General features: G+C 35.3%; 1 protein-coding gene across 3 annotated transcripts in view; it reads left to right on the forward strand.

The window, feature by feature from the left end:
* Nucleotides 1–23029, forward strand: part of Lingo2 (leucine rich repeat and Ig domain containing 2) — a 1212628-nt gene that overhangs the window by 1017029 nt on the left and 172570 nt on the right. Inside the window, exon 1 of one of the 3 annotated variants that reach the window (XM_076935177.1) lies at nucleotides 19505–19592. The exons of the other annotated variants lie outside the window; for them this stretch is intronic. The gene's annotated coding sequence lies outside the window, so the exon portion shown is untranslated. Of the gene's footprint in view, nucleotides 1–19504; nucleotides 19593–23029 lie in introns of those variants that run through there. 3 annotated transcript variants of the gene reach the window in all.

The raw sequence follows: 23029 nt of genomic DNA on the forward strand, positions 1-23029 counted from the left end.
ATTCTCTTTTTTCTTTCTTTCTAAAAGCAAGATACTTACAGGTTTTTATAAAGAGTAAATTATTTCTAAAACTTCTGAAAGTAAACATTAAAACAAATTTGGTTGTTTTCTTTCAATTTTCTTCAAAGAAAAAATAATCTCCTCTTTTCCCACCCAATGATGGTCTTCCCTGTAATCCAATCTTAGGGAACTAGTGAGATGCAGTTGATAGCCTGGCACATGTAGTTAGAACACTCACTGGAGGTCTATGGCTACTTGAGGAGAAAGTGCTGAAGACTGCAAACACATAGCCGTGTACTTCCACTCCCCCGGTATCACTCAGGAGAGCACAGAGGCATTCTTTGCATTATGGAAAGACAAGGATTACAGAATGGTGGACAAAGCCTCATTTCATCATAACAGAACAGAGAGAGGAAGGCAGAGCTGACTTTCTTCTCTGAAAGAGTTGCCCGTTATCCTGATGATACTGAGTTACTGATAATGACTACTTCAAAGTTCAGCTTTTATATGCATTACATACTTATTAGCACTTTTGTTCTATTGATCTACTAGCAAATAATTGCTCCAACAGTTTATACATTAGAGTACAAACTATTGAAGCCATAACAAAAATATGGTATGTATTTAAGAATTACTGCATACAATTTTTATAAATAAATATTAAAACAGCCTTTTATTTTCATGGGAATAAGAAACACTTCATTCCTACATTAATAAAGGGGACTTTGATGTATTGATAAATTGAATAATTTAGGTAGGCAAAAATGCTTATCTATTCATGTCTTTATGAATTTTTATTCTCTAAAAGTTCATTTTTTGTGGTACATTTATTTTCAACTTTTTATGGCTTTACAGTTATAGCAGAAATTTTCAAAAAATTTAATGAGTCATGGTTTAGGGTAAAATTATTTTATTAAAAATATTTTTTTCATATAACTTATTTTGATTATGCCCTCCCCAACATCTCCAAGTTGTTCCCCAGATCCATACTCTTTCCATATCTCCTAAGAAAACAAATATCCATCTAAAGAATAAAATAAATTAATAAAAAACAAAACCAAACAAATTGAAATACAACAACAACAACAAAAGCAGAAGGGAAAAGCCAAAGAAACGGCACAAGAAACATGTACAGATGCAGAGACACACAAGTTTTCACACACATCCTATAAAACCACAAAACTAGAAGCTTTATTATGTGTACAAAGGATCTGTAAGGTTTAAACAAAAACGTCCCTGATACAACATTATAACATAAAAATTTCCCAAAGATGCTGCTAAATTTGTTTTCTGTTGACCATATACTGCTGGATATAGGACCTATGCTTAGGAGTGATTGGTTTCCCCTGTAAAATTCCTTTGGAGAAAACTAAATTTTTTTCATTTTCCAGTGATTATCAATTGGAATGAGTCTCTGGGTTATGGTAGGGTTTATGTCCACTTCTCTCAGCTCTAAGACATCACCTGATGCAGACTAGTACAGATACTGACATGCTGTCACAGTCTCTGAGAATTCATTTGCAAGCCACCCCTGTTGTATCTAGAAGACCTTGATTATTTGGTGTCCTCCAGCCTCTCTGACTCGTATGCTCTTTCCTAATTTCTTCTACAGATTTCTCTGAGCCTCAAGTGGAGAGGTTTAATGGACACACTCATTGAGAGTTGAGTGTCTCAAGGTCTCTCACTCTCTGCATGTTGTCTGGTCCCTGTATTTGTTCCCATCTACTGCAGAAGGAAGCTTCTCTGATAGTGGCTTAACAAGGTACTGATCTATGAGTACAGCACAGTATATTTAGGAGTCATTTAAGTATTGTTTAAGTATTGTGTTCCTATGGCAGAACAGTAGTATTTGTTCCCTGGCCTATCAATTATCAGATATATATATATATATATATCTCATTTTGTTCAACTGAGGCATTCAGTTCTTCTACTTTGTCATTAATGCCTGAGATTCTCTTGCACTCTGTTGGCAAAACTTGCCTCTGAGTTTTCTCTTTGAATTTCTTAATTTTTCATTTTCAATTTTACTTCAGTTTGGGTTTTCTTTAGCGATTCCAGTTCCAGTTCCATATCTTGAATTGTTTTCTTCATTTTACTTTACTGTTTGTTTGTGTTTTCATAAATATAATTAATGGATTTAGTCATGTCCTCTTTAAGGATGACTAACATATTCAAAAAGGCTATCTTGAAGTTCTTGTCATGTGCTTCAACTCTATTGCATTTTCAATGTATTACAGTAGGGATTCTGAGTTCTTGTAAAGACATACTGTTCTGACAGTTATTGATTGTGATTTAAGACTGCTATTAAGGCATCTGGGTTTAGGAAGATTGTAATTCTAGATGCTGATATCTCTGGGATTGTCTTTCTTCGGTGGACATTTTGTTTCTTGGCTTCTGTTGCCCTTTAGGAGAATGTGGTGGCTGTGGGTTTCCAGGTAGAAAATGCTTTTGAGATCCTACCAGATGTGGACTCTGGGGTTTCTGGGTAGCCTTACCAACCTAAGACAGAAGTGCATTGATTTGGATGATGCATATTCCATGACAGGTAAGGAAGGCATTCTTGTCAGAACAACTTAAGACAGACTCAGTCTTGTTACTGAAATAAGAAAGGTGGAGAGGCAGAGAGCCTTTGGAGCTCCTTGGCAAGAATATGACATGGGCCAAGGACAAGGAAATGGGCTGATTGGCAAAAATATAATATTGGTCAAGGACAAGGAAGTAGGCTTCAGGTAGGAATCTGACATTAGGCTAGAACAAAGAAATAATTTCAGGTAAGAATCTAAATATTAGCCTACAACAAAGAAGTAATTTTAGACAGGAATCTAAATCTTAGGCTAGAACAAAGAAGTAGGCTTCAGACATGAAAATGACTTTGGGCTAGGACAGGGAAGTAGGCTCAGATACTTTGGTCATCCTGATAAGCCCTTAGAAACAGTGATCACAGGAGTGTTCACATAATTGGGTTTAATGTTTTGCTTGTTCTTTGACTATTTGTGTTTATTGTCTTGCTTGTTCCTTGACTATTTGCATCTATTGTATTACTATACCCTCAACCTAGAACTGACCTTAATATATGCATGTAACTAAAATGGTATAAAAGCAAAAAGGAATAAGGGGATGGGACAGGGGGTTCTAGGGAGGGGAAATGGAAAAAGGGGATGACATGGGTATTATAATTAAATAAAATATCCAATAAAAATTAAAAATTAAAAAATAAGGAATATTAAAAAGAGAAGAACATGTTACTAGGTATTGGGTGCTAGCACTCAGGAATGAGGATAGGCTAGGAGAAGGTAGCAGAGGTAGGAGGTGGGTCTACAGGAAGGAAAAAGTAGGATGTGCCACTAGGATCTGGAAGAAGGACCACACTAAGTGGTCTGCTACAGATTTGGGGATGAGACTGGCAGATAGCATTTGCAGAGGAGTGAAGGAAAGTGAACATAGTTTACATAACTCCTTAGCCAATGTTGCCATAGGGTTCTCTAGGAATGCTTGTGGGATTTAGTAGCTGGGAACAAGGGATGGGGTGGTGAGGAAGTTTATACAAGATGTGCACAATCTATTTGAGACTGGAGTAGAGAGGAAGAGGCTGTTGCAGAGCTGAGAATGAGGTAGGAAAATATATTTAGATGCAAATTTTCTTTACTAAATTTCTTAAATAATTTATTATATATTTTGAGATTATAATATAATTATATCATTTCTCCTTCCCCCTTTCTCCCTCTGAAACTTCCTATCTATCCTCATTGTTCTCTTTAAAGTTTATGACCTTCTTCTATTAGCTGATTTTACATATACATATATATTACTAAATACAGAAATATACTCTGTTTGGTATGTATGTATAATGTTACTTATATGTATGTTTTTAAGGCTTGTAAAATGTAGCTTTGAATTTTCACATCAAATTCAAATCTAGTATATTGAGAATTTGTATTTAAAGACTCATAATACTATTTGTTAGACATAACTGTCAACACACTTCAAAATTTTAAAGAACATTATGACCAAAGATAGTTGATCTTGTGAATAAGTAGAAATTAAAAATTCATATTTAGTTAAAAATAACTATACAATCCTCAGTAAATGTTTTGTGCAGAAGAAATGTAGGATGTTATGAATGCCTGTAAACATTATACCACTATACGGTCTTTCTTCAGTGATCTATGACAAGGATGGGTCTGCACAATTAATATCCTGGTACTGAAACACGTTAGATCTCAAAGAATCAACCGCACTTGGCCACATTAACAGCTATTGCTATATGATGCTGGAGTACTCAAGGATATCTTCAATGTATCACAGTAAATGAAATTTTTGACAAGTATTTTTACTTCCGTGTTTGCTTTCTTAGGATTTGGAAAAGTCTTGTTCTCACATTTTAAACTAGTTGGGGATAGGTTTGCACTTTGCTCAGAATTGAAACTTTTTAAGTGGCATTGGTATTCTGAGCTCCTTTAAGGCTTAAATTTTTTAATTTAAAAGCTCACTTTGGCATTCTTTCAGGGGGTTTCTATTTGACAACATTCTCAATATCTCCCATGATTACTGACCTGATCAGGATTTTATCATTTCTTAGGTAAATTTGGATAGTTCCTGTTCTTCTAGGAACATTAGCCACTTTATCGAGGTTTTCAAACATTTAATTTCCGTGGCATCTCCAGTTCCTCCCCCTTCACCCTACTACAACCAATATTTGTAGTTTCTCCATCTTTGCTAGATTATGCTAGCTAGTGGTGTGTTTATTTTTATTAGCTATTTTAAAGTATAATTTTATAGTTTTTCTAATTTATTAATTTCCTGTTAATATTTGCATATATTATCTCTTTTACACCTGGCCTTCAGCAGCAGAGAGCAGGAGACAGGACAAAACCTTGGGGTGCATACTGTTTTGTAGTGATTTTAACGTATTGTAGGAAATAGAAGATTAGAGAAATGATTCTAGTCAGTAGTTGAGTCTGACATTGCTACTGCCCTTCCAGAAAGACACTGCTGTATTTTTTCAGAATTTGAGCCTCTTCCTCCTGATATTTAAATCTTGTTGGTTTGAACCATAACCTAACATTTCTAGCAGTGTTTAAATGTAGTATAGAAAATAACAAAAGAAAAACCTGGAAAACATTCACTTGCTGCTACTGCCTTTGCTCTCCTAAATTCAAACACAACTGTCATCATTTCCTATCTAAACCAACTTCCCTTTTAAGATGTTCTTAGCACCAATGTGACACGGGGCAAAGCAACTTACTTCTGTACTGTTCCGCTTCTTTGTTTGTATGATGGAGCTGGTGGTAGCACTGCTGTCATTAGGCTACTGTGATGAGTTGTGCTGCTGGATCTTATGAGAGTACCTAGCATCCCACAATCCAGAGTGAGCACTGTGAACATGCCAGGACAGCCACCAAGAGGTAACTGTGGAGGTTAGAGAGTAGCAAGTTATATGGCCCATACCTGTGACAGTTCTCTCACATTCTAAAAGCACAGATTCCTTGTAAGGGACAGTGATATAACTCTGAGAAATGTGCTGCCAACATGCCTCACAGTCTGAGTTCAACGCTTGAGACCTACATAGTGAAAGAAGAGAATCCATTCTCACAGTTACACTTTAGACTCCACAGGTACATGTTACAAACACACACACACACACACACACACACACACACACACACACACACAAAGTTAATGTTAAAAAATACTAAAAATTCCAATGTGCCATTTTCATTACCCTTTCATTTCCATGGCTCCATTTCCTTACTACTTCAAGAAACATAGAACAGTAAGAAACAGAGGTACAAGAATTTCTATGGCAGCTTATAGAGTCACTTGAAAATGAAAAGATGATACATACACACAATAGAATTTTATTCATCTGTAAAGAAAAATGAAACCATGAGATTTTCAGGAAATTAGTTGATTTAAAAAACATAAAGGGACTTCATCCAAACTCAGAAAGACAAATAACAAAAATTCTCTCTGATACATAGTGAATGTGTGTGTGTGTCTGTGTGTCACCCATGAGTGTTCATGAGAAAACATAGAGTAATTACAGATGATGGAGGATGAGAAGGACAAAGCATACATAGGGTATAAAGGTAAATAAAGGGCATTATGGTGGCATCTCATTTTATTACAGCTGGTTAGGTTTGCCATGTTCTGAGCCTAAAGCTTTTAGCACTAAACATAGGGAGAATAACATTTTAACACAGTCCTTGTTAACTGAAGGGACCAAAACCTCCAGGAGAAAAGCATCTTGTTCGTTTTCCCAAAGGCTAAAATTCACTTATATGAAACGGTTACATATTAAAACTCTGGATGCTCCTAAGATCAATCCTAGAACTTTAAGATTCTCAGTCGCACTTTAAAACCTCCCATTCTTCCACTGAAGATTTTGACACAGTGGCTTGCTATAGATCCTGAGAATTTTTATCTTTAACAGTCCTCTTGGAATTGTTGTTCGTAGCCAAAGTTGAGAGGAACTGTAGCAGATAAAATAAGTCTGTATCTGGAAAGTACAAGAAATAAATACACTTTTTGTCTCATCACAATCATAGGTGTCACTCTTCCCAAGCAGGTATTCTCATTCCCATAACACCATGGCTTTTGTGCAATTAGGAAAGTACTTTAAAGATTAATTAGTGTTTAGAGAAATACAAGCTAATTATATCTACTCATCTTTTGGCCAGCATCCACCTCACCTCTTTCTTTACCCACCATCCAGTATATGCCATCAACGCTTTCTTACAAAAGAGTTTGGGTGATCCTGAAAAAGGGCTATGTTTTCTAAGTTACATGTGTGCTACAGAAATATTTAAACATTGTTAAGTCTGTTAAGACACAAGAGATCTAAGAATTACTATTTAATTCACTGACATTTCCCTATTTTCATTGAAATTTTTCTTTGGACATGAGTCATTTGCTAGTGAGAGAGACAGAGAGACAGAGACAGAGAGAAGGAGGGAGAGAGGGAGGGAGGGAGGGAGGGGGGAAAGAGAGTATTCTGTGTGTGTGTGGAGTGTGCTGTATGTGTAGAGTGTGTATTTTGAACATGAGGTTTTACTTGTGTGTGTGTGTGTGTGTGTGTGTGTGTGTGTGTGTGTAGTGTGTACATGCCAGCACACATATACAAATGTTTGTATACATGCAGAAGCCAAAAGTTAACATCTAGTGTCATCTTCAGTCACTCTCTCCTTATGTTTTGATGTGAGTTTTACTCTTACTGAAGATTCACTCAGACTGGCAGCTCCATCAACTCCAGGCTTCCCTATTTCACCTTGCTTCACTGTGACTGACATCAAAGCTGGGTACTCCTCATGTAGGTATGGTTACCCTTACTTTGTGTTGATACTTATAAGTAGGCTTGTTGCCTACTTATATGTCTCTCCTGCCTTGAACTCTTCTCTTATATGCAATATAAATAAGGTAATAGCTCTTCTGAGATTAGAAATATATATATATTTGATTTTTTTACTCTAAAGCGTTTGTTTTTTCATTTTCATCATCAAAATTTCTACTTACATGTTTCTTCTATATGCCACAAACCTCCTGTTTTCCATTGGTATTTATCTTCAAACATAAAATGACTGAAAATCCTTTTAGCCATTACTCACCCCATACTGAAAGTCAGCGTAATTTGATTCACTAGCTCATCTATTTATTTTTTAACCATTTTAGGCTTCCTCGCTCACTTGTGTTCTCTTAACAACTTAGTCTGCTGCTTTGATCCTCTGCTGCTTGCAGAAATATGATCTTATGAGGTGTTGATGTAAAGAGGATTATCAATTTCAAGATGTGAAACATCCCTGCAAATTCAAAGTAGCAATTCTTCTTTTTCCATTTAAAGTGTTAGGCTAGCTGCAGTGATTACAAGCCACATTTGGCTTTCTGGTTTAGATTTGCCTTTAAAAAAAAAAAACCTTTAGACTTGTTTGATAAATGCAGTAAATTTAAATTGCTTTAAATAGTCTATTAAGGCACAAAACAGAAGAATCCAAAAGAGACCTCAATTTACTGTTCTTATAGTTAGACAAAAGTGATCCCCGATTGGTGGTAACCTGTCTCTCACCAAGGGCTACTGTGGAAGGATCTGGACAATTTTGTGATTGGCCTTGCCATACCAGAAGTTTGAGGAGTTAGCCAGTGCAACTGGAATTGATCATATAGAAATACATAATAATAAAAATTTTAATAACAGAACTGCACATAAAGAAGGATATAAAGCTATTGATTTATCATGAGAAGATTGCTATCATAATCAGTTAACAACTCACATGGCCAGTATACTCATTTTAAGAAAAGGATAATGTGAAGTCTACACAAACTGGGTTTCACTTAGCAAACTGGAAGAAGTAGTGGATAACAAAGGAATTCCTGGAAAAGGAAATGGGCAGTGTGCTGAACATGTTAGAATTGTCAATGGTAATTTTTAATTATTAGTCACAACATGTGGATTATTTTGCCAGGCAGTCAAGATCTTTATTCCAGAGAGGTTACAGACATCCTCTATTGTATGGCTTAAGTATGATTTATCCTCCTAAATATTATGTTGAATCTCAGAAATAATTACTAACTGTTCTTTAATCTCTTAAGCAGGATTCCTTTTTGTCATTTATTTTAAATAAGTTAACAAAGGTTTTATGCATTGGGATATGCAACCAGATGCTAATTTGAACATTATTGGTTCAGGGACAGGAATATCTATGGTTAAATTATGTATTTTAATTTCATATTGTTGATGGCTCACGATTATATTAAACAATATATTCTTAAGTTAAGATTTAGATGAAGTATATTATGGAATAAGGAAATTGACACAGAGCATTGTTTAGGTAAACAGTGTTATTACTATGTGCTTAATTATTAGACACAAGATTAAACAGCCAAAGAATTTTAAATTAACTCAATGGTCCTTTTTAGCAACAAAAAGTAATCTTAAGTTTTAATTAATTGGGAACGTAACCTTTTCCCATTAAAACAAACACATAGATTTTTCTGCTACTTATTCTTCTTATTTTCACTGTATATTTCCATATCATATTTATCTTGAGATATGTTTTTTATTTTCAATATGCATATCATAATGCATATTATAAGTCTTATAATGCATTCTGACAATAACAAGTCTTACATTTTGTATTAAATCTCATAGTAGGAAGATAGAAATTTAATAATAGCGAAGGAAAGATTCTAGGCTTTTCTATTGGGAACTGTGGAAATGCTTCTCTTTCTGCCTTTTTAAATTATCAATCTTCCTTTCTCTTGCCAGCTTTGTTGCTTCTATTTGTGCCTCAGTGACTATCCAGTTAGACAAGGCTGCTGTCAAAATTAGATAATAGGAAAAGGGAATCCATTGAAAAGGAAGAGAGTCTACTCACATAGCTTGAGCTGCTATGTAGTTCTACCTGCATATCTGTCTACCATAGGTATATGTTTTATATATGCTGAGTTAGTTAACTGTATAAAGCTGTTGGATCCTAAGGTTTCTTTGGCCAAGGGCAAATTGCCAATGGCCAAAGTTTTGTCTCTGGTGATTCCTTTTCAGTAATAACTGAGATGCCCTGAGAGTTCCTGCTAAGTCCAGACCCTGTATTGCTATCCCTCTGCAGTAGCAGATAATGACACACTCAGCGGGGCTTCTGTAAGTTCTTTGATACTTAACTAACCTGAAAAATAGCTTCAGGCATGGCTGAACAGACCCCTCCCTTCCAGAAGCCAGGCCCTTTCGAGGATCACTGATAGTGAAAGGACAAACTTTTGGTGAAATTGACCATTTAGAGAAAAATAGCCTGTCTTTTTCTTAGACAAATAACAGTTCTTACCTCGTGAAGATGGAGTTGATACTTTTCTCATCGTCCTTTTTTTCCAGTTTTTTGAAATTAGGAAAAGGTATTGCATTGTGGAATTTCAATCTTGTATAGACATGTTACATTTTAGTTTGTTCAATGAATATGCAAGAGTTTATATAAATTGTTTAGGAGTAGTTACTGTGGCATGCATTTTATATGCTTGTTAATATTAGCATCATTAAGCTTTTATATGATGCTCTTAAAAGAGGCTCAAGGACATGAGAACTACTACAAAAGGAAGTGGAATGCAGTTCATGATTATTTTAATGTGTCACTAAAAAAATGCTGGCTTTTCAAAGCAAGACCATAATTCTTTAATCAAAGGCTGCCGGCAATGGAAGGAAATTACATTATCCCACTGCATCACTTATCTTGGATTCAAATATGAAAAATCGTCTCGTGAAGAAAGATGCATCAATTCTGCATTTGATGAGAAGGGCAGAATTAAAATTTCAGTCCTCAGCTTTGTCATTGACTTGTTGTCTGGAAAAGCATCTTTGTTTCCACGCATCCTACATGCAAACGAAGCACACTGTACAATCTTCGGCTGTGTCTCTTTATGGAGAGAAGAAGTTCTAATTACTGCAGATGCTGCTGAAGTAAAAGGAAAGCTCAATGGGGCCAAGGAGATATACTGACTTGAAGACTGGTTTGCTTTTCATCTTTAGGGGAAAGCAGACAGCACAGACCACAGTTCTGAGTCTTACTTGGAAGATCAAAACATGGTCACTACATACTTTTATTCTGAGTTTTTAAATGGATTAAAGCATCTTACTAATTTTCCTAAGGCTCAGCTTTCTTTATGTATAAAGCAGGGATGAGAGCTACCTTCCAGAGCTTTATAAAGATGAACTTAGTAGCACTAATGAAGCATTTAATACAACATAATTTGACAGTTCATGATAATGAATATATCTTAGAGGACTTCTCTACTTCCTGAAAGCTTATAATTCAAGAAATAAACAGAAAAAATCTACAATATAGAACTTATGCTTGACTAATTTTCCAACTAGGAGTAGCTTATTTTACACAAATTTTTAGGAACCTTTCACCCTATCCTCACAAGTCTAAAACAGGTGCCAGAATATATTTGAAGGATGAGAATCTCATTTTACCTTTAAGACTTGTCTCTGTCAACTGTACCTCCATCCAACTTGCTATTTACTATAAGAACCAATCAGACTTTGGAAAAATGTTCTTCTATTAAACTTAGCTTTCTATGTTAAACAATTTTATTAAAAGCTGAGTATGGAGACATGCACCTGTAATCCCAGCACTCTAGACATAGACAGAGTAAGAGCCTTTAACTTTACACATGGATTGGAAGCCAAACCATCATTTCTCCTGGTCATAGTTGGACTTGAACTTAGCTCTCAGTCTCCAATCTCTTGATAGCAGACCTTGAAGGTGCTCCACCCTTTCTTATCCATTTCCTTATGACAAATATCTTCATTATCTTCAACTATCTTTATCATTTTTTGTAAATTGTATATTATCAATTCATGTACAGGGATGTAAATACATGCATTTCTAACAATTACTTTCTCAGGAGAAACCTAATACACACACTTTACTTTTTAACATAAATGTGTATAAGTTGAGTGCTGCCTATAACATCTAGATAAGTATATTCATTTAGCACTTTTAAGTCATAAACATTGCAAAGTTGTTGATCTCATGTTCAAAGTCCAAATCAGTAAGACAGATAATTGCAGAACATCTTGTAGCATTCTCTCTAATCTAACACTACTATTAGAACCATCACCTTAGCATCTGCACTCTGGTGGAAGGCTTCTTGGAACACAGCTTTTGTAAAGTGTTGCAGCTAGAACTGGAATGCGATTAAACTTCACATTCCAAAAGATTCCTCACATTTAACAGAGTGTGAGGATTTCCAGAATGTGCTATCTCTGCATCATAACACAGTTCTCCTCCAATTACTTTTTCCCACAGCTCAGACCTGTCCAGGTCTTTGAAGCTTTTGTATTATCTGTAATTGCAGTTTCTTTCTGTTTCATATTGTAAAATTCTAAGTTAAGCAACTCTTGTTGTATTATATATTATTATTGATTGATTATTCTTTATACTCTGAGAAATGACAGGATATTTGTAGGAAACTACATATAAGAAAACTGCAACCTTAATTTTAATTTTTGAAATTTTATTTTTTATGTGTATGAGTGTTTTGATTGCATGCATGTCTGCACCATGGGTATGTCTGTGTACCATGTACATGCGTGCAGTGCCCACAAAGACCAGAAGGTGTGAGGTCCTCTGGGACTAGAGTAGCAGATGATTACGAGCTGCCATATGGGTTCTTGAAATTGAATCTTGGTTCCCTGGAAGTGCAGTCAGTGCTCTTTAACAGTTGAACTATCTCTCCAGCCTCCACAGACATATTTCTATTGGTTTATCTCTCTTACATGAAAAATGATCATTACGATTGTTTTTTTTTAAAGGACTTGAATTTGGTTAAGGAAAAAGGCAAAATATGAGAAAGTTAGAAGGTTCAGTAGTTCAGACTACAGTGATTGTGGATAAGACACAGATTGTGGCAGGAGAGGTGATAAATCATTAGATGTGACATACATTCCAAAAATAGCAAGAACTTAGTGGAGGGAGATCAGTCAGTAAGGGAGAAACACGATCCAGCAAGAAGCCCATATTTCAGATTTGGAGAGATAGAATAGATGATGATACCATTTAATTATTGAGAGTTCTTTTTATATCTATGGTGTTAAACAATGTAAAATATAAAAGGTATCTGAGAAGATATATCAAATACAGGGAGAATAATTGCTTTAGATTGGCAATATAAATTGAAACATTAATAAACCTCAGGTAGCAATTGAAGCAGATGTTTAATGTAGTATTTGAAGAGATTTTTAAGAAATATAAGGACCCAAGGACCAAGCACTAACACATACCACAATTTAAATAAAGGGAACATGAAAACCAGCAAAGGGCATCAAAGAGGAATGGCTCAGAGTCAGACTGAGGACATGTTTCACGTAAGCACATTTGAATTCTCTGAGGCTCATGTCTATGGCCCCTTGTGGCTCCTACACTAATGTGTCCATGGCTTACCCTTCAGTTCAGTGATCTACCATAAATTACACTTCAACAGTTCACTAGCACCCTCATTTACCTGGAATGAATATTTAGCATCAAAAGTTGAATTCAAAATACTGACTGATGTTGCTGGTTTGCATTTAAAACTACTACTCTGGGTATTCTCCCAGAATCTAAATGTCATTTTTTTGATTGACAGGTCTACATGAGTATCTAATCAGATCTTAAACATATACATTCATAATTATGATTATAAAGCAGACATTGAATATAGACACTACACAGTTAGTTTCTATTTCTTTATTACACTGCTGTAGTAGATTTCTCAAGAGCTTAAAGAACCAATTGATAGCAATTGCATAATACATAATATATTATTAATATATGGATACTTCCTGAATAGCTGAATGGTACTCCAAAAATAACTCTGAATATTTCATATTCTTCCTTTTTTTTTTGCTTTTTATCTTAATCTTTTCAAAGGTTACTTGTGAATAGGACAATCTTAGCTTTCTTAAGCAATTTTGCTCACATAATCTTCTTTTTAAGAAATGTCATCTGATTTATGGCTTGATATTATAAGGCAGAGACTAGCTCTGTCTTTCTATTTTGTAATAATTAAGGTGCTTATTCTTGGTATATTTATATATAAAGAAAACATACGGGCTTACATCCTCCACAGATCACTTAGTGTTCACATGAATGTGGTGATAACCATTTGATTGACAAGAGTGATGTCATGTTTCATGGTGGCTGCTGCTATTTGCATAAGTGCCAACTGAAAGCAAACAGGTCAAGGCCAGCTTTTTTTTTTTCCCTTGAAAGAATATTATTCTGAGGGGAAACCTTGAAGTGATCTGAGACCTTAATGGCACAGAATACTTTATTTCATAAACAGCAGACTAAACCCAGCCCTCATCACATCAAAATATGCAAACCAAAAGCAGCTCCATATTTTTTTATGTCTGCATCTAATTCTTTTAAATAATGGGCTTTGGTATAAATGAGTTAAAATGTATATAGTAGTTACTTATTCTTTTAAGTTCTACCTCAAATTCTTTTACCATCAAACCATGTAACCACAGGAAAATTAGTAGATTAAATCATAAGAAAATTAGTAGATTAAATCATAAGGAAATTAGATCATAAGAAAATTGTCTGAGGAAGTACTGGACATGGTTCTAATTCCAAAGCCTAGCTCTCAACATCTGTATCCTTGCCTTCCAACACCTCCTTAAGCCATGCCTCAGTGAGAAGATGTAATACTGTGAGGGAGAACGAGAGGAGTCTATGTGAGTCCCATCTCTCAAAGCCTATAACTTACATGCCTTAAGTTTGATAACTATGTCATCCCATTTTATTTTCCAGTTGTTTTAGAATAAGTTACAACTCAATGTATATGCTTATGATAATTTAAAAGAATAAATTACTTTTTAATAATAAGTATAATGAAGTAAAAATTTAGAACTAATAGAAACAGATGCCACAAAACAAGACAGAGACAAAGTATTTCCATGAATTTACAAAATTGAGTCTTTAAAATAATTAGTCTTGAACTTTTTGAAGTAGTTTCAATTCTATCTCTTTTCCAGAGGAAGTAATCGTTGTTTCTCTCATCTTTATTTTGAAGATGTAAGGACAGGGCTTACAAGAGCATACTATATGTTAAGGAGGAAACCTCAGCAAAGGCAGAGATGGGGAAGGGTTCATGGGTGGCCACTGCAACTACCTGTTTGCCTGTTGAAGCAACTATCATGGAGAGATAAGAGGAATGGAGGGAGATGACAGATAGATAGATAGACAGATAGATAGATAGATAGATAGATAGATAGATAGATAGACAAACAGATGATAGACAGACAACAGACAGACAGACAGATAGATGGTATCCTCACATGGTAATATATAAGCATATATTTCAGTCTTTGATTTATACATGTTTGTCTCATAATATCTACTAATAGAAACAGTACCTTGCTTTGTTATATTGCCCCAAATCGTTGTCATCATGGCCTGAAGATTATTTTTATATCTGCTAACTTCCATACCTAATTATGGATAGTATTATATTTACAATGGTATCTGTGACAGTGGATTCCATTGGTTATGTCTGTTCGTGTATGCAGCTTGCTTCTCCAGCTACAGTATGAATTCCTTGAAGTAAGAACAATGTCTTAATTGTTATAGCTATTTCTAAGCAAAAATTAAAAATTGTGTGTCCATATGGTAAGTGGGTCATAAAATTTTAAATTCAGATCAGGAAGAATATGGATTTAATGTTTAGTAACTACTTCCAAACATCCCTTTCCACATGATCTTTTCAAAATCTGGAGTTTTCTAGCTAGTAGAGTTGGACGCCAGACTAAGCAGTAATGAACCTCTTCGATTCCAACGTAATACAGAGTGGAATAAATACAGTTGAATTAGAAAGTAACAGAAAGAGTCTGATGAGGAGCCTTAAGATCTATCTAAGAGGGTCCAGAGTTCATTCCAGTGGTTAGAATAAAGCCCAACTCTAAATCTAGAAAAATCCTCAATTGCACTTGAGAATCAATGTCAGATCTGACAAAATCCCTTAGAGTATACCTAAAGATCGATAAATATATTCACGAGACCCTACAGCATCTAAAGTAGTCTGGAGAGGTCATTCTGTGGTTCCTTGCATCTTATGAGGGAACGCCAACTGAAATAAAGACCCACTACAATGTAAATAGTTATAGCACAGAGAGGTACCGTTCCTGAGTCATACTGCCAGTCTGCTTAGAGTCACTGTTCATTCTAAAAAAGGGTGGGGAGATATGTCTCTCTTTTGTGCAATTCTGCTTATTTTTCAAAGTTTTTTTAATAAACTGAAAATGAGATTAATATAAAATCAAAGTATTTTGAATGGGTTAATTTTTCAAACACGCAGAATACCAATACACTAAGTTTCTACAATTTTGATTAATAGAAACATCCACATATAAAATTGAGCCACTAATAAATACAACTACTTTTCAGGGTTGGTTTTTCCTTCTTAATATGTGTCACAGGCACTTTTAAGGAAGACAGATTTGGGAAGAATTAAAGCAATTTTCTTCAATTCATCCAACTAGGTCAAATCTGGCCTGTTCTGAGGACTCACTGGACTTGTATGACTATACAAGATGATCCTGTGCTGGGATACCCAGTAACCAAGCAACCTCTCATGAGACTTTCTGTTTGGATGATGAATACCCAGATATTATGAATATAGCAAAAAGAAAGTACTCATTTACATGCCGATCACAGTCAACAAAGGACTTCTGTCATCCAAGTTTGTCTAGAATGAAGGCTACTGAGTTTATAGTCAACACTGTTTGGACCGGTCACAGTAGCAGAAAAGGTATGCCTAGCAGTTAACTTTGGATCACAATATGACAATAAAATGTCCTCATGTAGCCTTGGCCAGGACTTCATATATACTTATATTTTGGGTCTTGCCTGGACTTAAAACCTGGACTTAGGCTTAGAAGTGGCCACACAGTTTTGATACTAGGCAGACAACTTTCCAGCTACCATCTAGTCACATCGATGGCTTTCACTTTCTTTATTTACAAAATAAAGATCATGCCTTCTTCAGAAAGTTAAGTGCTCTGTGAACTTTTGTTTAAAATAAGAAGAAACCTTAGAATTTTGCTTTTCCATTGATATAGAATTACATGATTACTACCCCTTAACTCAGCCAAAGGTGTCCACCCCAAAGAAATAGTTATGAAAGTCAGTGCCACACAGAAGAGATAATCTGGGTTTGGGAATCCTTTATCAGTTACACTTTATCCTCTCCAAAATCCAAAATTTAATGGCTTAAAGCAACAATGTTCTGTATTTATACATGACTCTTGCATACTCAGTAGGCCTAAATAGATTGGGAATACCTCAAATCTGCTTCATATGGTATTAGCAAAGGCATCTGGCCCAAGGCTGTTGTGCCTGGTATTCCTTCAGGCAACTCTTTATTAATATTATAATGGTATGTTACACAATCATTTTATATTTTCCAAACCTGACTGGGGACACTACAAGTCCTTAGAAAACTGAATTATAACATCCCCATGGTACCATTTATACAGTATTTGTGAAATGGTCCTGGAATTCAGAAATAGGAACATTAGCTTTCTCTTCTAGATGGACACAGTGAAAAGGAAGAAAAGAAAAAGTCATATCTGAGCTTCAGTTTCTTTCCTTCCACCTAAGAACTCAGTAGCAGTTGTCTGCCTCCCCAATGCTGCAACCCTTTCATACAGTTCCTCATGCTGTGGTAACTCCCAACTATAAAATTATTTAGTTGCTACTTCATAACTATAATTTTGTGCTGTTCTGAATCATCATGTAAATATCTGTAACGTAGGATATCTAACATGGGACCCCTAAAGGGGCTAGGACCCACAAGTAGAGAACCTCTGCTCTAAAGAGATATTTAATCTTCATATACAGGAAAGGCTAAGTTCCTGTTTACTTCCTGTTCCTTACCTTTAATTTCCCCAAGAGGAACAAAATGAAGTAAGGGTCAAGAGCATCCTTTCTGCAAAAGAGAGTAAGATTCTACCAGCTACATCTCAGTTCTCCATTCTCAGTTGTCACATATTTACATTTGACAATCACTTTTCTGTGGCTTCTTAGTGTATGTGCTAAGTCCTCTAAGTTGGAAAGCCACAGGTAACAAACTGGCTGACCATTTATCTAAGTACCACCAGGTTGCTGTTAGTGGATTTCAGTTGATGAAGAGTTTCAGTCAAACATCTCAAATATTCTATTATCATTTGGGAACACTTCACTCAGACATGACAATGAAGAAACAGAATGAAAGAACAGGCCTGTGAGCTTTTAAGGGCATCACTGTAAGGTAGTAGAGCCCCATGGACAATTCTGGCATTCAATGCATCCCTTCAAGTCTCAATGGTCACATGGGGCAGGGGTGTTTCTCTTCCTTGTATCAATTTTAGATATATCTTTGGCTGAATGCCTGCAAACAACCTAAAAGATGGGATTGAGTTAATACTTTTCCCAAGTTTCAAATTGTGTGGCAGCCAAAAATCACAGAACATTGTTTATTGATACTTTTGACTGTAAAGAAGTGAATATTCATTGTAAGTAGCCAAATCACAGCATAGGATATAATATCAAATATTTGGTTATAAAAATTACAAATAAAAAGCTTGCTAATATTTTTCAGATTTGATTTGTTAGAGAAAGGAGATATTCTCTGACTTTTCATAAAATTTGTCTTTTTTCTGTAATATAGAGACTCTTAGTATTTAAATCACAGTGTGATAATAAAACCTGGAGAGCTATATCTAGAGCTGCAGAATGACACAGCACTTAGAAGCATTTACTGCTTTCCCAGAGGACCCAGATTCATTTCCTCATACCCCTATTGGGCAGCTCACAGATGCCTATAACTGCAGGTCAAGTAGACATAATGCCCTCTTCTGGCTTCTGGGAGTGCTTCCTACATGTTGTGCATATACAGACCAACAGGCACATATATGAATAAATAACTAAAGATAAATGCAATTATAAAAACTAAGTCAACTGTGTTGAGATTAACTAGAATGAGTTAAATTTAAGATTCTGTGACATTGCAGCAATTAGCCAAAAATGTTTGCATGAAGTGTTTCATTTGACTGTACATAAACATGTAGGAAACCATAAGAGTCTAGTTTCAACATGTGGGTTGACATTCCTCATATCTTCTCTTTCCAGAATGTTCTAAAATATATGATAAATTGGTGTGATTGGATAGTTTTTATATGTGTTACAAGAGAGCAGCTCTGTTTATAATATTCTCTGAAATGACTACATTTATAGACATAGATTGCTGAGATAAACACATGTATCACATCAATAGTGATCTTTAATTATGGGAGAAAACACATGTCCCTCATTCCCATTTAATCCAATAGAATGGATTACTTTTGAAAGGTTTTGAAATTCATTGCCGTGGCTTTTCTTGGGTACTGAGATGCTTAAAGAGTTGAGTCACTTGAGTATATGCATATTTTCCTCCTACACTCTCCAGTGTTACAGGTGAAGAATGCATATATACTTGACTTTGTATTATCTGGCTCCAAATTGTGGATGATCTCTACTTTCCACTGACACTGATATTTGAAATGATGTTTTCGGCCTACATTTTTATGTAAGATTCTGTTTCATTCTATATGTTTAGCATGGGAAATATTCACCATCTGTTTTATAGTATGCATCGTCATTATTAAAAACAATTTTTTCTTGTGGTATTGCTACAAGAAAATATCTTATTTGCTCACTATAGACTCTTGAGTTCATTGAATATCAGAGTGGTTACCAGAGGAAAATATGGATCCCTCTTTTGTCAATTTTTCTTTTCCTGTGTTTGGTCCATGTCTTGCTGAAGCTATTCCCCAGAACATTACTAAGCAATGGTAAAAAGTTAAGCTAGTTGTGAACCCATTTCTCAAGCAGCCAAAGACGCCGCTATCAAACTCACTAAAAAGAAGTAAATTTGATCTTTGTTTACTCAGGTAAATGAAAACAATCACATCTGCAACCTGGGGATGGTTTGATGGATAAGAAAGCTTGCAGTGAGAACAAGAGGACCTGAGTTCAAATCGCCAGCACCCACTACACCACTCCACTATTTCTTCTACATAGTTCTTTTAAGAGACAATCAACACACAGGTAACATTATATGGATTCAACAGATCATATGCAGGAATACATGTGTATACATATACGCATGCAGTAGCCATGAGTAGAAAACATAGGCAACAAATTTGAAGGAGAGCAAGAGGGACATGAGAAAAGGTTGGATAGAGGAAAGGGAATGGATAAGTGTTGTAATTATATTTTAATTTCAAAAATTAAAATGACAAAGATAATGAAAAGTAAGGCAGGGAATATTACCCTGGCCTTGGAGAATAGACACTAGGCAATCTGAGTTCTTGCTGGCTAGTCGCCTAGACAAATTAGAGAGAGACCCTCTTTCAAAAACCATGGTGAAGAGTGCTAGAAGACACCTGTAGAAGCCGCTGACCTCTGCAGAGCATGCAGAGACCTATCACAGACACATCTGCACACGTCACAAAGTTAAAGGATAGATAAATGAAGCAGATAAAATAACTTTAAAAAGAAACAAACAAGATAAAGTTGTCCCTACTGGCTCTCTCTTTCCCCTCCTCGCTTTTTTCTTTCTTTGTGTCTTCCTTTTCTGTGCTGAGACAGAGCCTCACTTTGTAACCAGACAGGCCTAGAATGCCATATGCATCACATGTCAACCTTGAGGTGTCAGCAGTCTTATGGCCTCTGCCTCCTGTATGCTTGGATTACAGGTTTGAGCATCATACCTGGCTTCTTGCATTTTGATGGAATTGTATAGTCTATACTATTATATTATAATCTATATTATTAGCAATATACTATGAGTAGAAAATCCATCTTTCTTTATACATACTTAGATGTAAAATTATCAATGATGATAAACAACTGAAGATCTACTATCCTTTAAAAAGAAGAAGCTTAGTTACCCTGAAGTTTGATATTATATCGTATCCATAAACTTTGGTTGTATAACTTTTACCATGTTAACTTTAAATGTAATTCTCAAAGTAATAGATACAACAAATTCAGATGGCACTCTTGAGATTGTAACCATTGCTTCTCTGTCTTTCTATCCACTCCTTGAGAAACCTCAGCACTATCTATGTTACAGATCACAATTCCATTGTGTAAATGATTGCATTTTTATTTACATGCTCACACCTACACACTCACAACAAGCTAGGGAGACAAAGGTGGTGTACCTCAAAATTGACTTTCTAGATATTAAATTGAATTTTTTCAAATGTTGATTTTTGGTTACCAAAAATGGTATATCACTCTAGTAGGAAATTCCTTATTTTTCCTTTAATTTATTCATAAGTTCAGTGATAAAATAGTTGGATATCCCAAGTTGTAAATGTACTGTACATTGTCCTCTGTGCCATGAGAAGCACATTTAGCAGGCTCCTCCTCCCTAAAGGCAGGTTCCCTCCTATGGAGAAACCTGTCTTTTTCTTCAGAGTGAAGCTTTGGGAAGGATACACCTGCAGTCAACTGGAGAAAGAACAAGTAAGACATTGCCAGACAGATAGATACAGACATTAAATTGTGGCTGGAGTCAAATCTACACTGCCCTATCTTTTCACACAGTCAAAGGAATGGAGGTGTCTAATTTATTTTCTTTAGATGATCGTGGTATGTTTTCTTACCACAGATGATTCATCTCTTTGAAAAATTTATTTGATCAATTCTTTAAAACTAAGAGAACTGTTACTATGTTAGTTTTCTTTTTTAAAATAAGTTGTCCTAGGACATGGTTCCTGTCCCCTGACAATGCTATCAAATCTTCTTAAACATTTCTTTCTACTTTAGTGCAAAAATGAGGTAAGTCCAAGAATGGAAAGAAAATTTTTACCTGAGACTCAGAATTGTTCTAGATGTTTACGAGTTTTACCAGAAAATGAAATATTAGAAAAGAGGACAAAAAGTGTTTATCCACTGGAGTACATTTTCTGTCCTTTTTGTTTATTTTTGTACCTTATTGCTCAGGCTACCCTTGAACTTGTTATGCTGCCCAGCCAGGTCACTAGTTTGTGATGTATCTGCCACAGCCTCAGATATAGCTAGAATTATGGATGCAAATGACCACACCCAGGAAATGAAATGATATTCATTAGGTGTCATTCATAAAGTTTGACAGGTTGAATAGCACCATGACATCAGCATAGCACTGTAGCAAACAAACAGTAGTAGGCACATTGACTACAGAAAAATAGTCAAGCTATTCCTCAACATATTTCATGAAAGTAAATTATAATAGCCTGAAATGTAGGAATATCAAAATGTAGTATGAGAGAATGCTAAAATCAATGAATAAATAAATAAAGCTTTAGGATACAGATATCTATTGATGATTCCAACTCCATTGATGCCTGTGTGAATATGGACAATGTACCCAAACACATGAATGCCGTCTTTCTAGCTACAAAGCCAATTATGCCGAGTTCTACCCCTGAAGACACCCATTCTGATGAGGTCCTGAATTTATGTGAAATCCTCTGAGGCACAAACATTTGTGAGATTTTCTTCTTCTAATCTCTGTATTTGTATATGTAGACATTTGATTAGGAATTCTTAATATGTTTTAATAATCTAAAAACTAGTGCTACTAAGAATATCATACAGGTTAAATCTATCTTTGCAGAAAATTATTTTAATGGTTTTTCTAATGAATTATAATCAATCTAGATGTTAATAAAACACACACTGCCCACTGCCGTGTTTTGTGTTAAACTACCTTAGATCCTGTCTAAGGTAGCTAAAGACAGTGAGGTAAAGGAACAAACCAAGAGGAAATCCCACTTTCTGCTTTCTTGAAGTCTAGGAGTACAGCCCTCATGATTCAGATTTCCCAGGAAAGTTAATTCAAACTTTCCTCTTTCCCATACATAAGATGAATAACTAAAATGCACTCATACTTGGCAACTCTATAAATTTTTTCATTGTTATGAATGTAAAAGGGCATCAAGTATTACATTTGTAAGATTTTTATTTTAATAACACAGATGTTGAATATATAATTCAGTCATCCTGAAGTCTTCACACTTATTTCCACCAATTTGTATTCTTGTAGGGTGAGGGGAAGAAACTGGATTTTGAGGCACCTGGATTTCTTTTATTTGGTAATCTTTAAGAAAAGCTTTTATTTTTCCTCAAGTAAAACAATTTCTCGAAGATATATTTCAGAAGTGGTAGGGTATTTCTCTGTGGAGCATTCTTATACAGACACATTTTACAGGTTTTTTTTTTTTTTTTTTTTTTTTTTTTTTTTTTTTTTTTCTGTCCTATTGTCCTGTGGCTCACTGCTGGAAGACTCAGCTGATTTCATTTAGATTGCCTATCTACTGGCTGCAGTAGCTCCAGGTACAAAAAGGACTAGGTCCTTTTGTTACTCAGAAGGTACCCTGGGAATGCAACCAAACCCAGCAGAGATTAAGAATGCAGAAAGGAGTATAGAGAGTCAAAGATAACAAATTTAAATTTTAAAGAGGTGCAAACCTTTGTAAAAGTAAGGAGAG

This window comes from Arvicanthis niloticus, chromosome 5 (genome assembly GCF_011762505.2).
Source record: "Arvicanthis niloticus isolate mArvNil1 chromosome 5, mArvNil1.pat.X, whole genome shotgun sequence".
Taxonomy (NCBI): Eukaryota; Metazoa; Chordata; class Mammalia; order Rodentia; family Muridae; genus Arvicanthis; species Arvicanthis niloticus.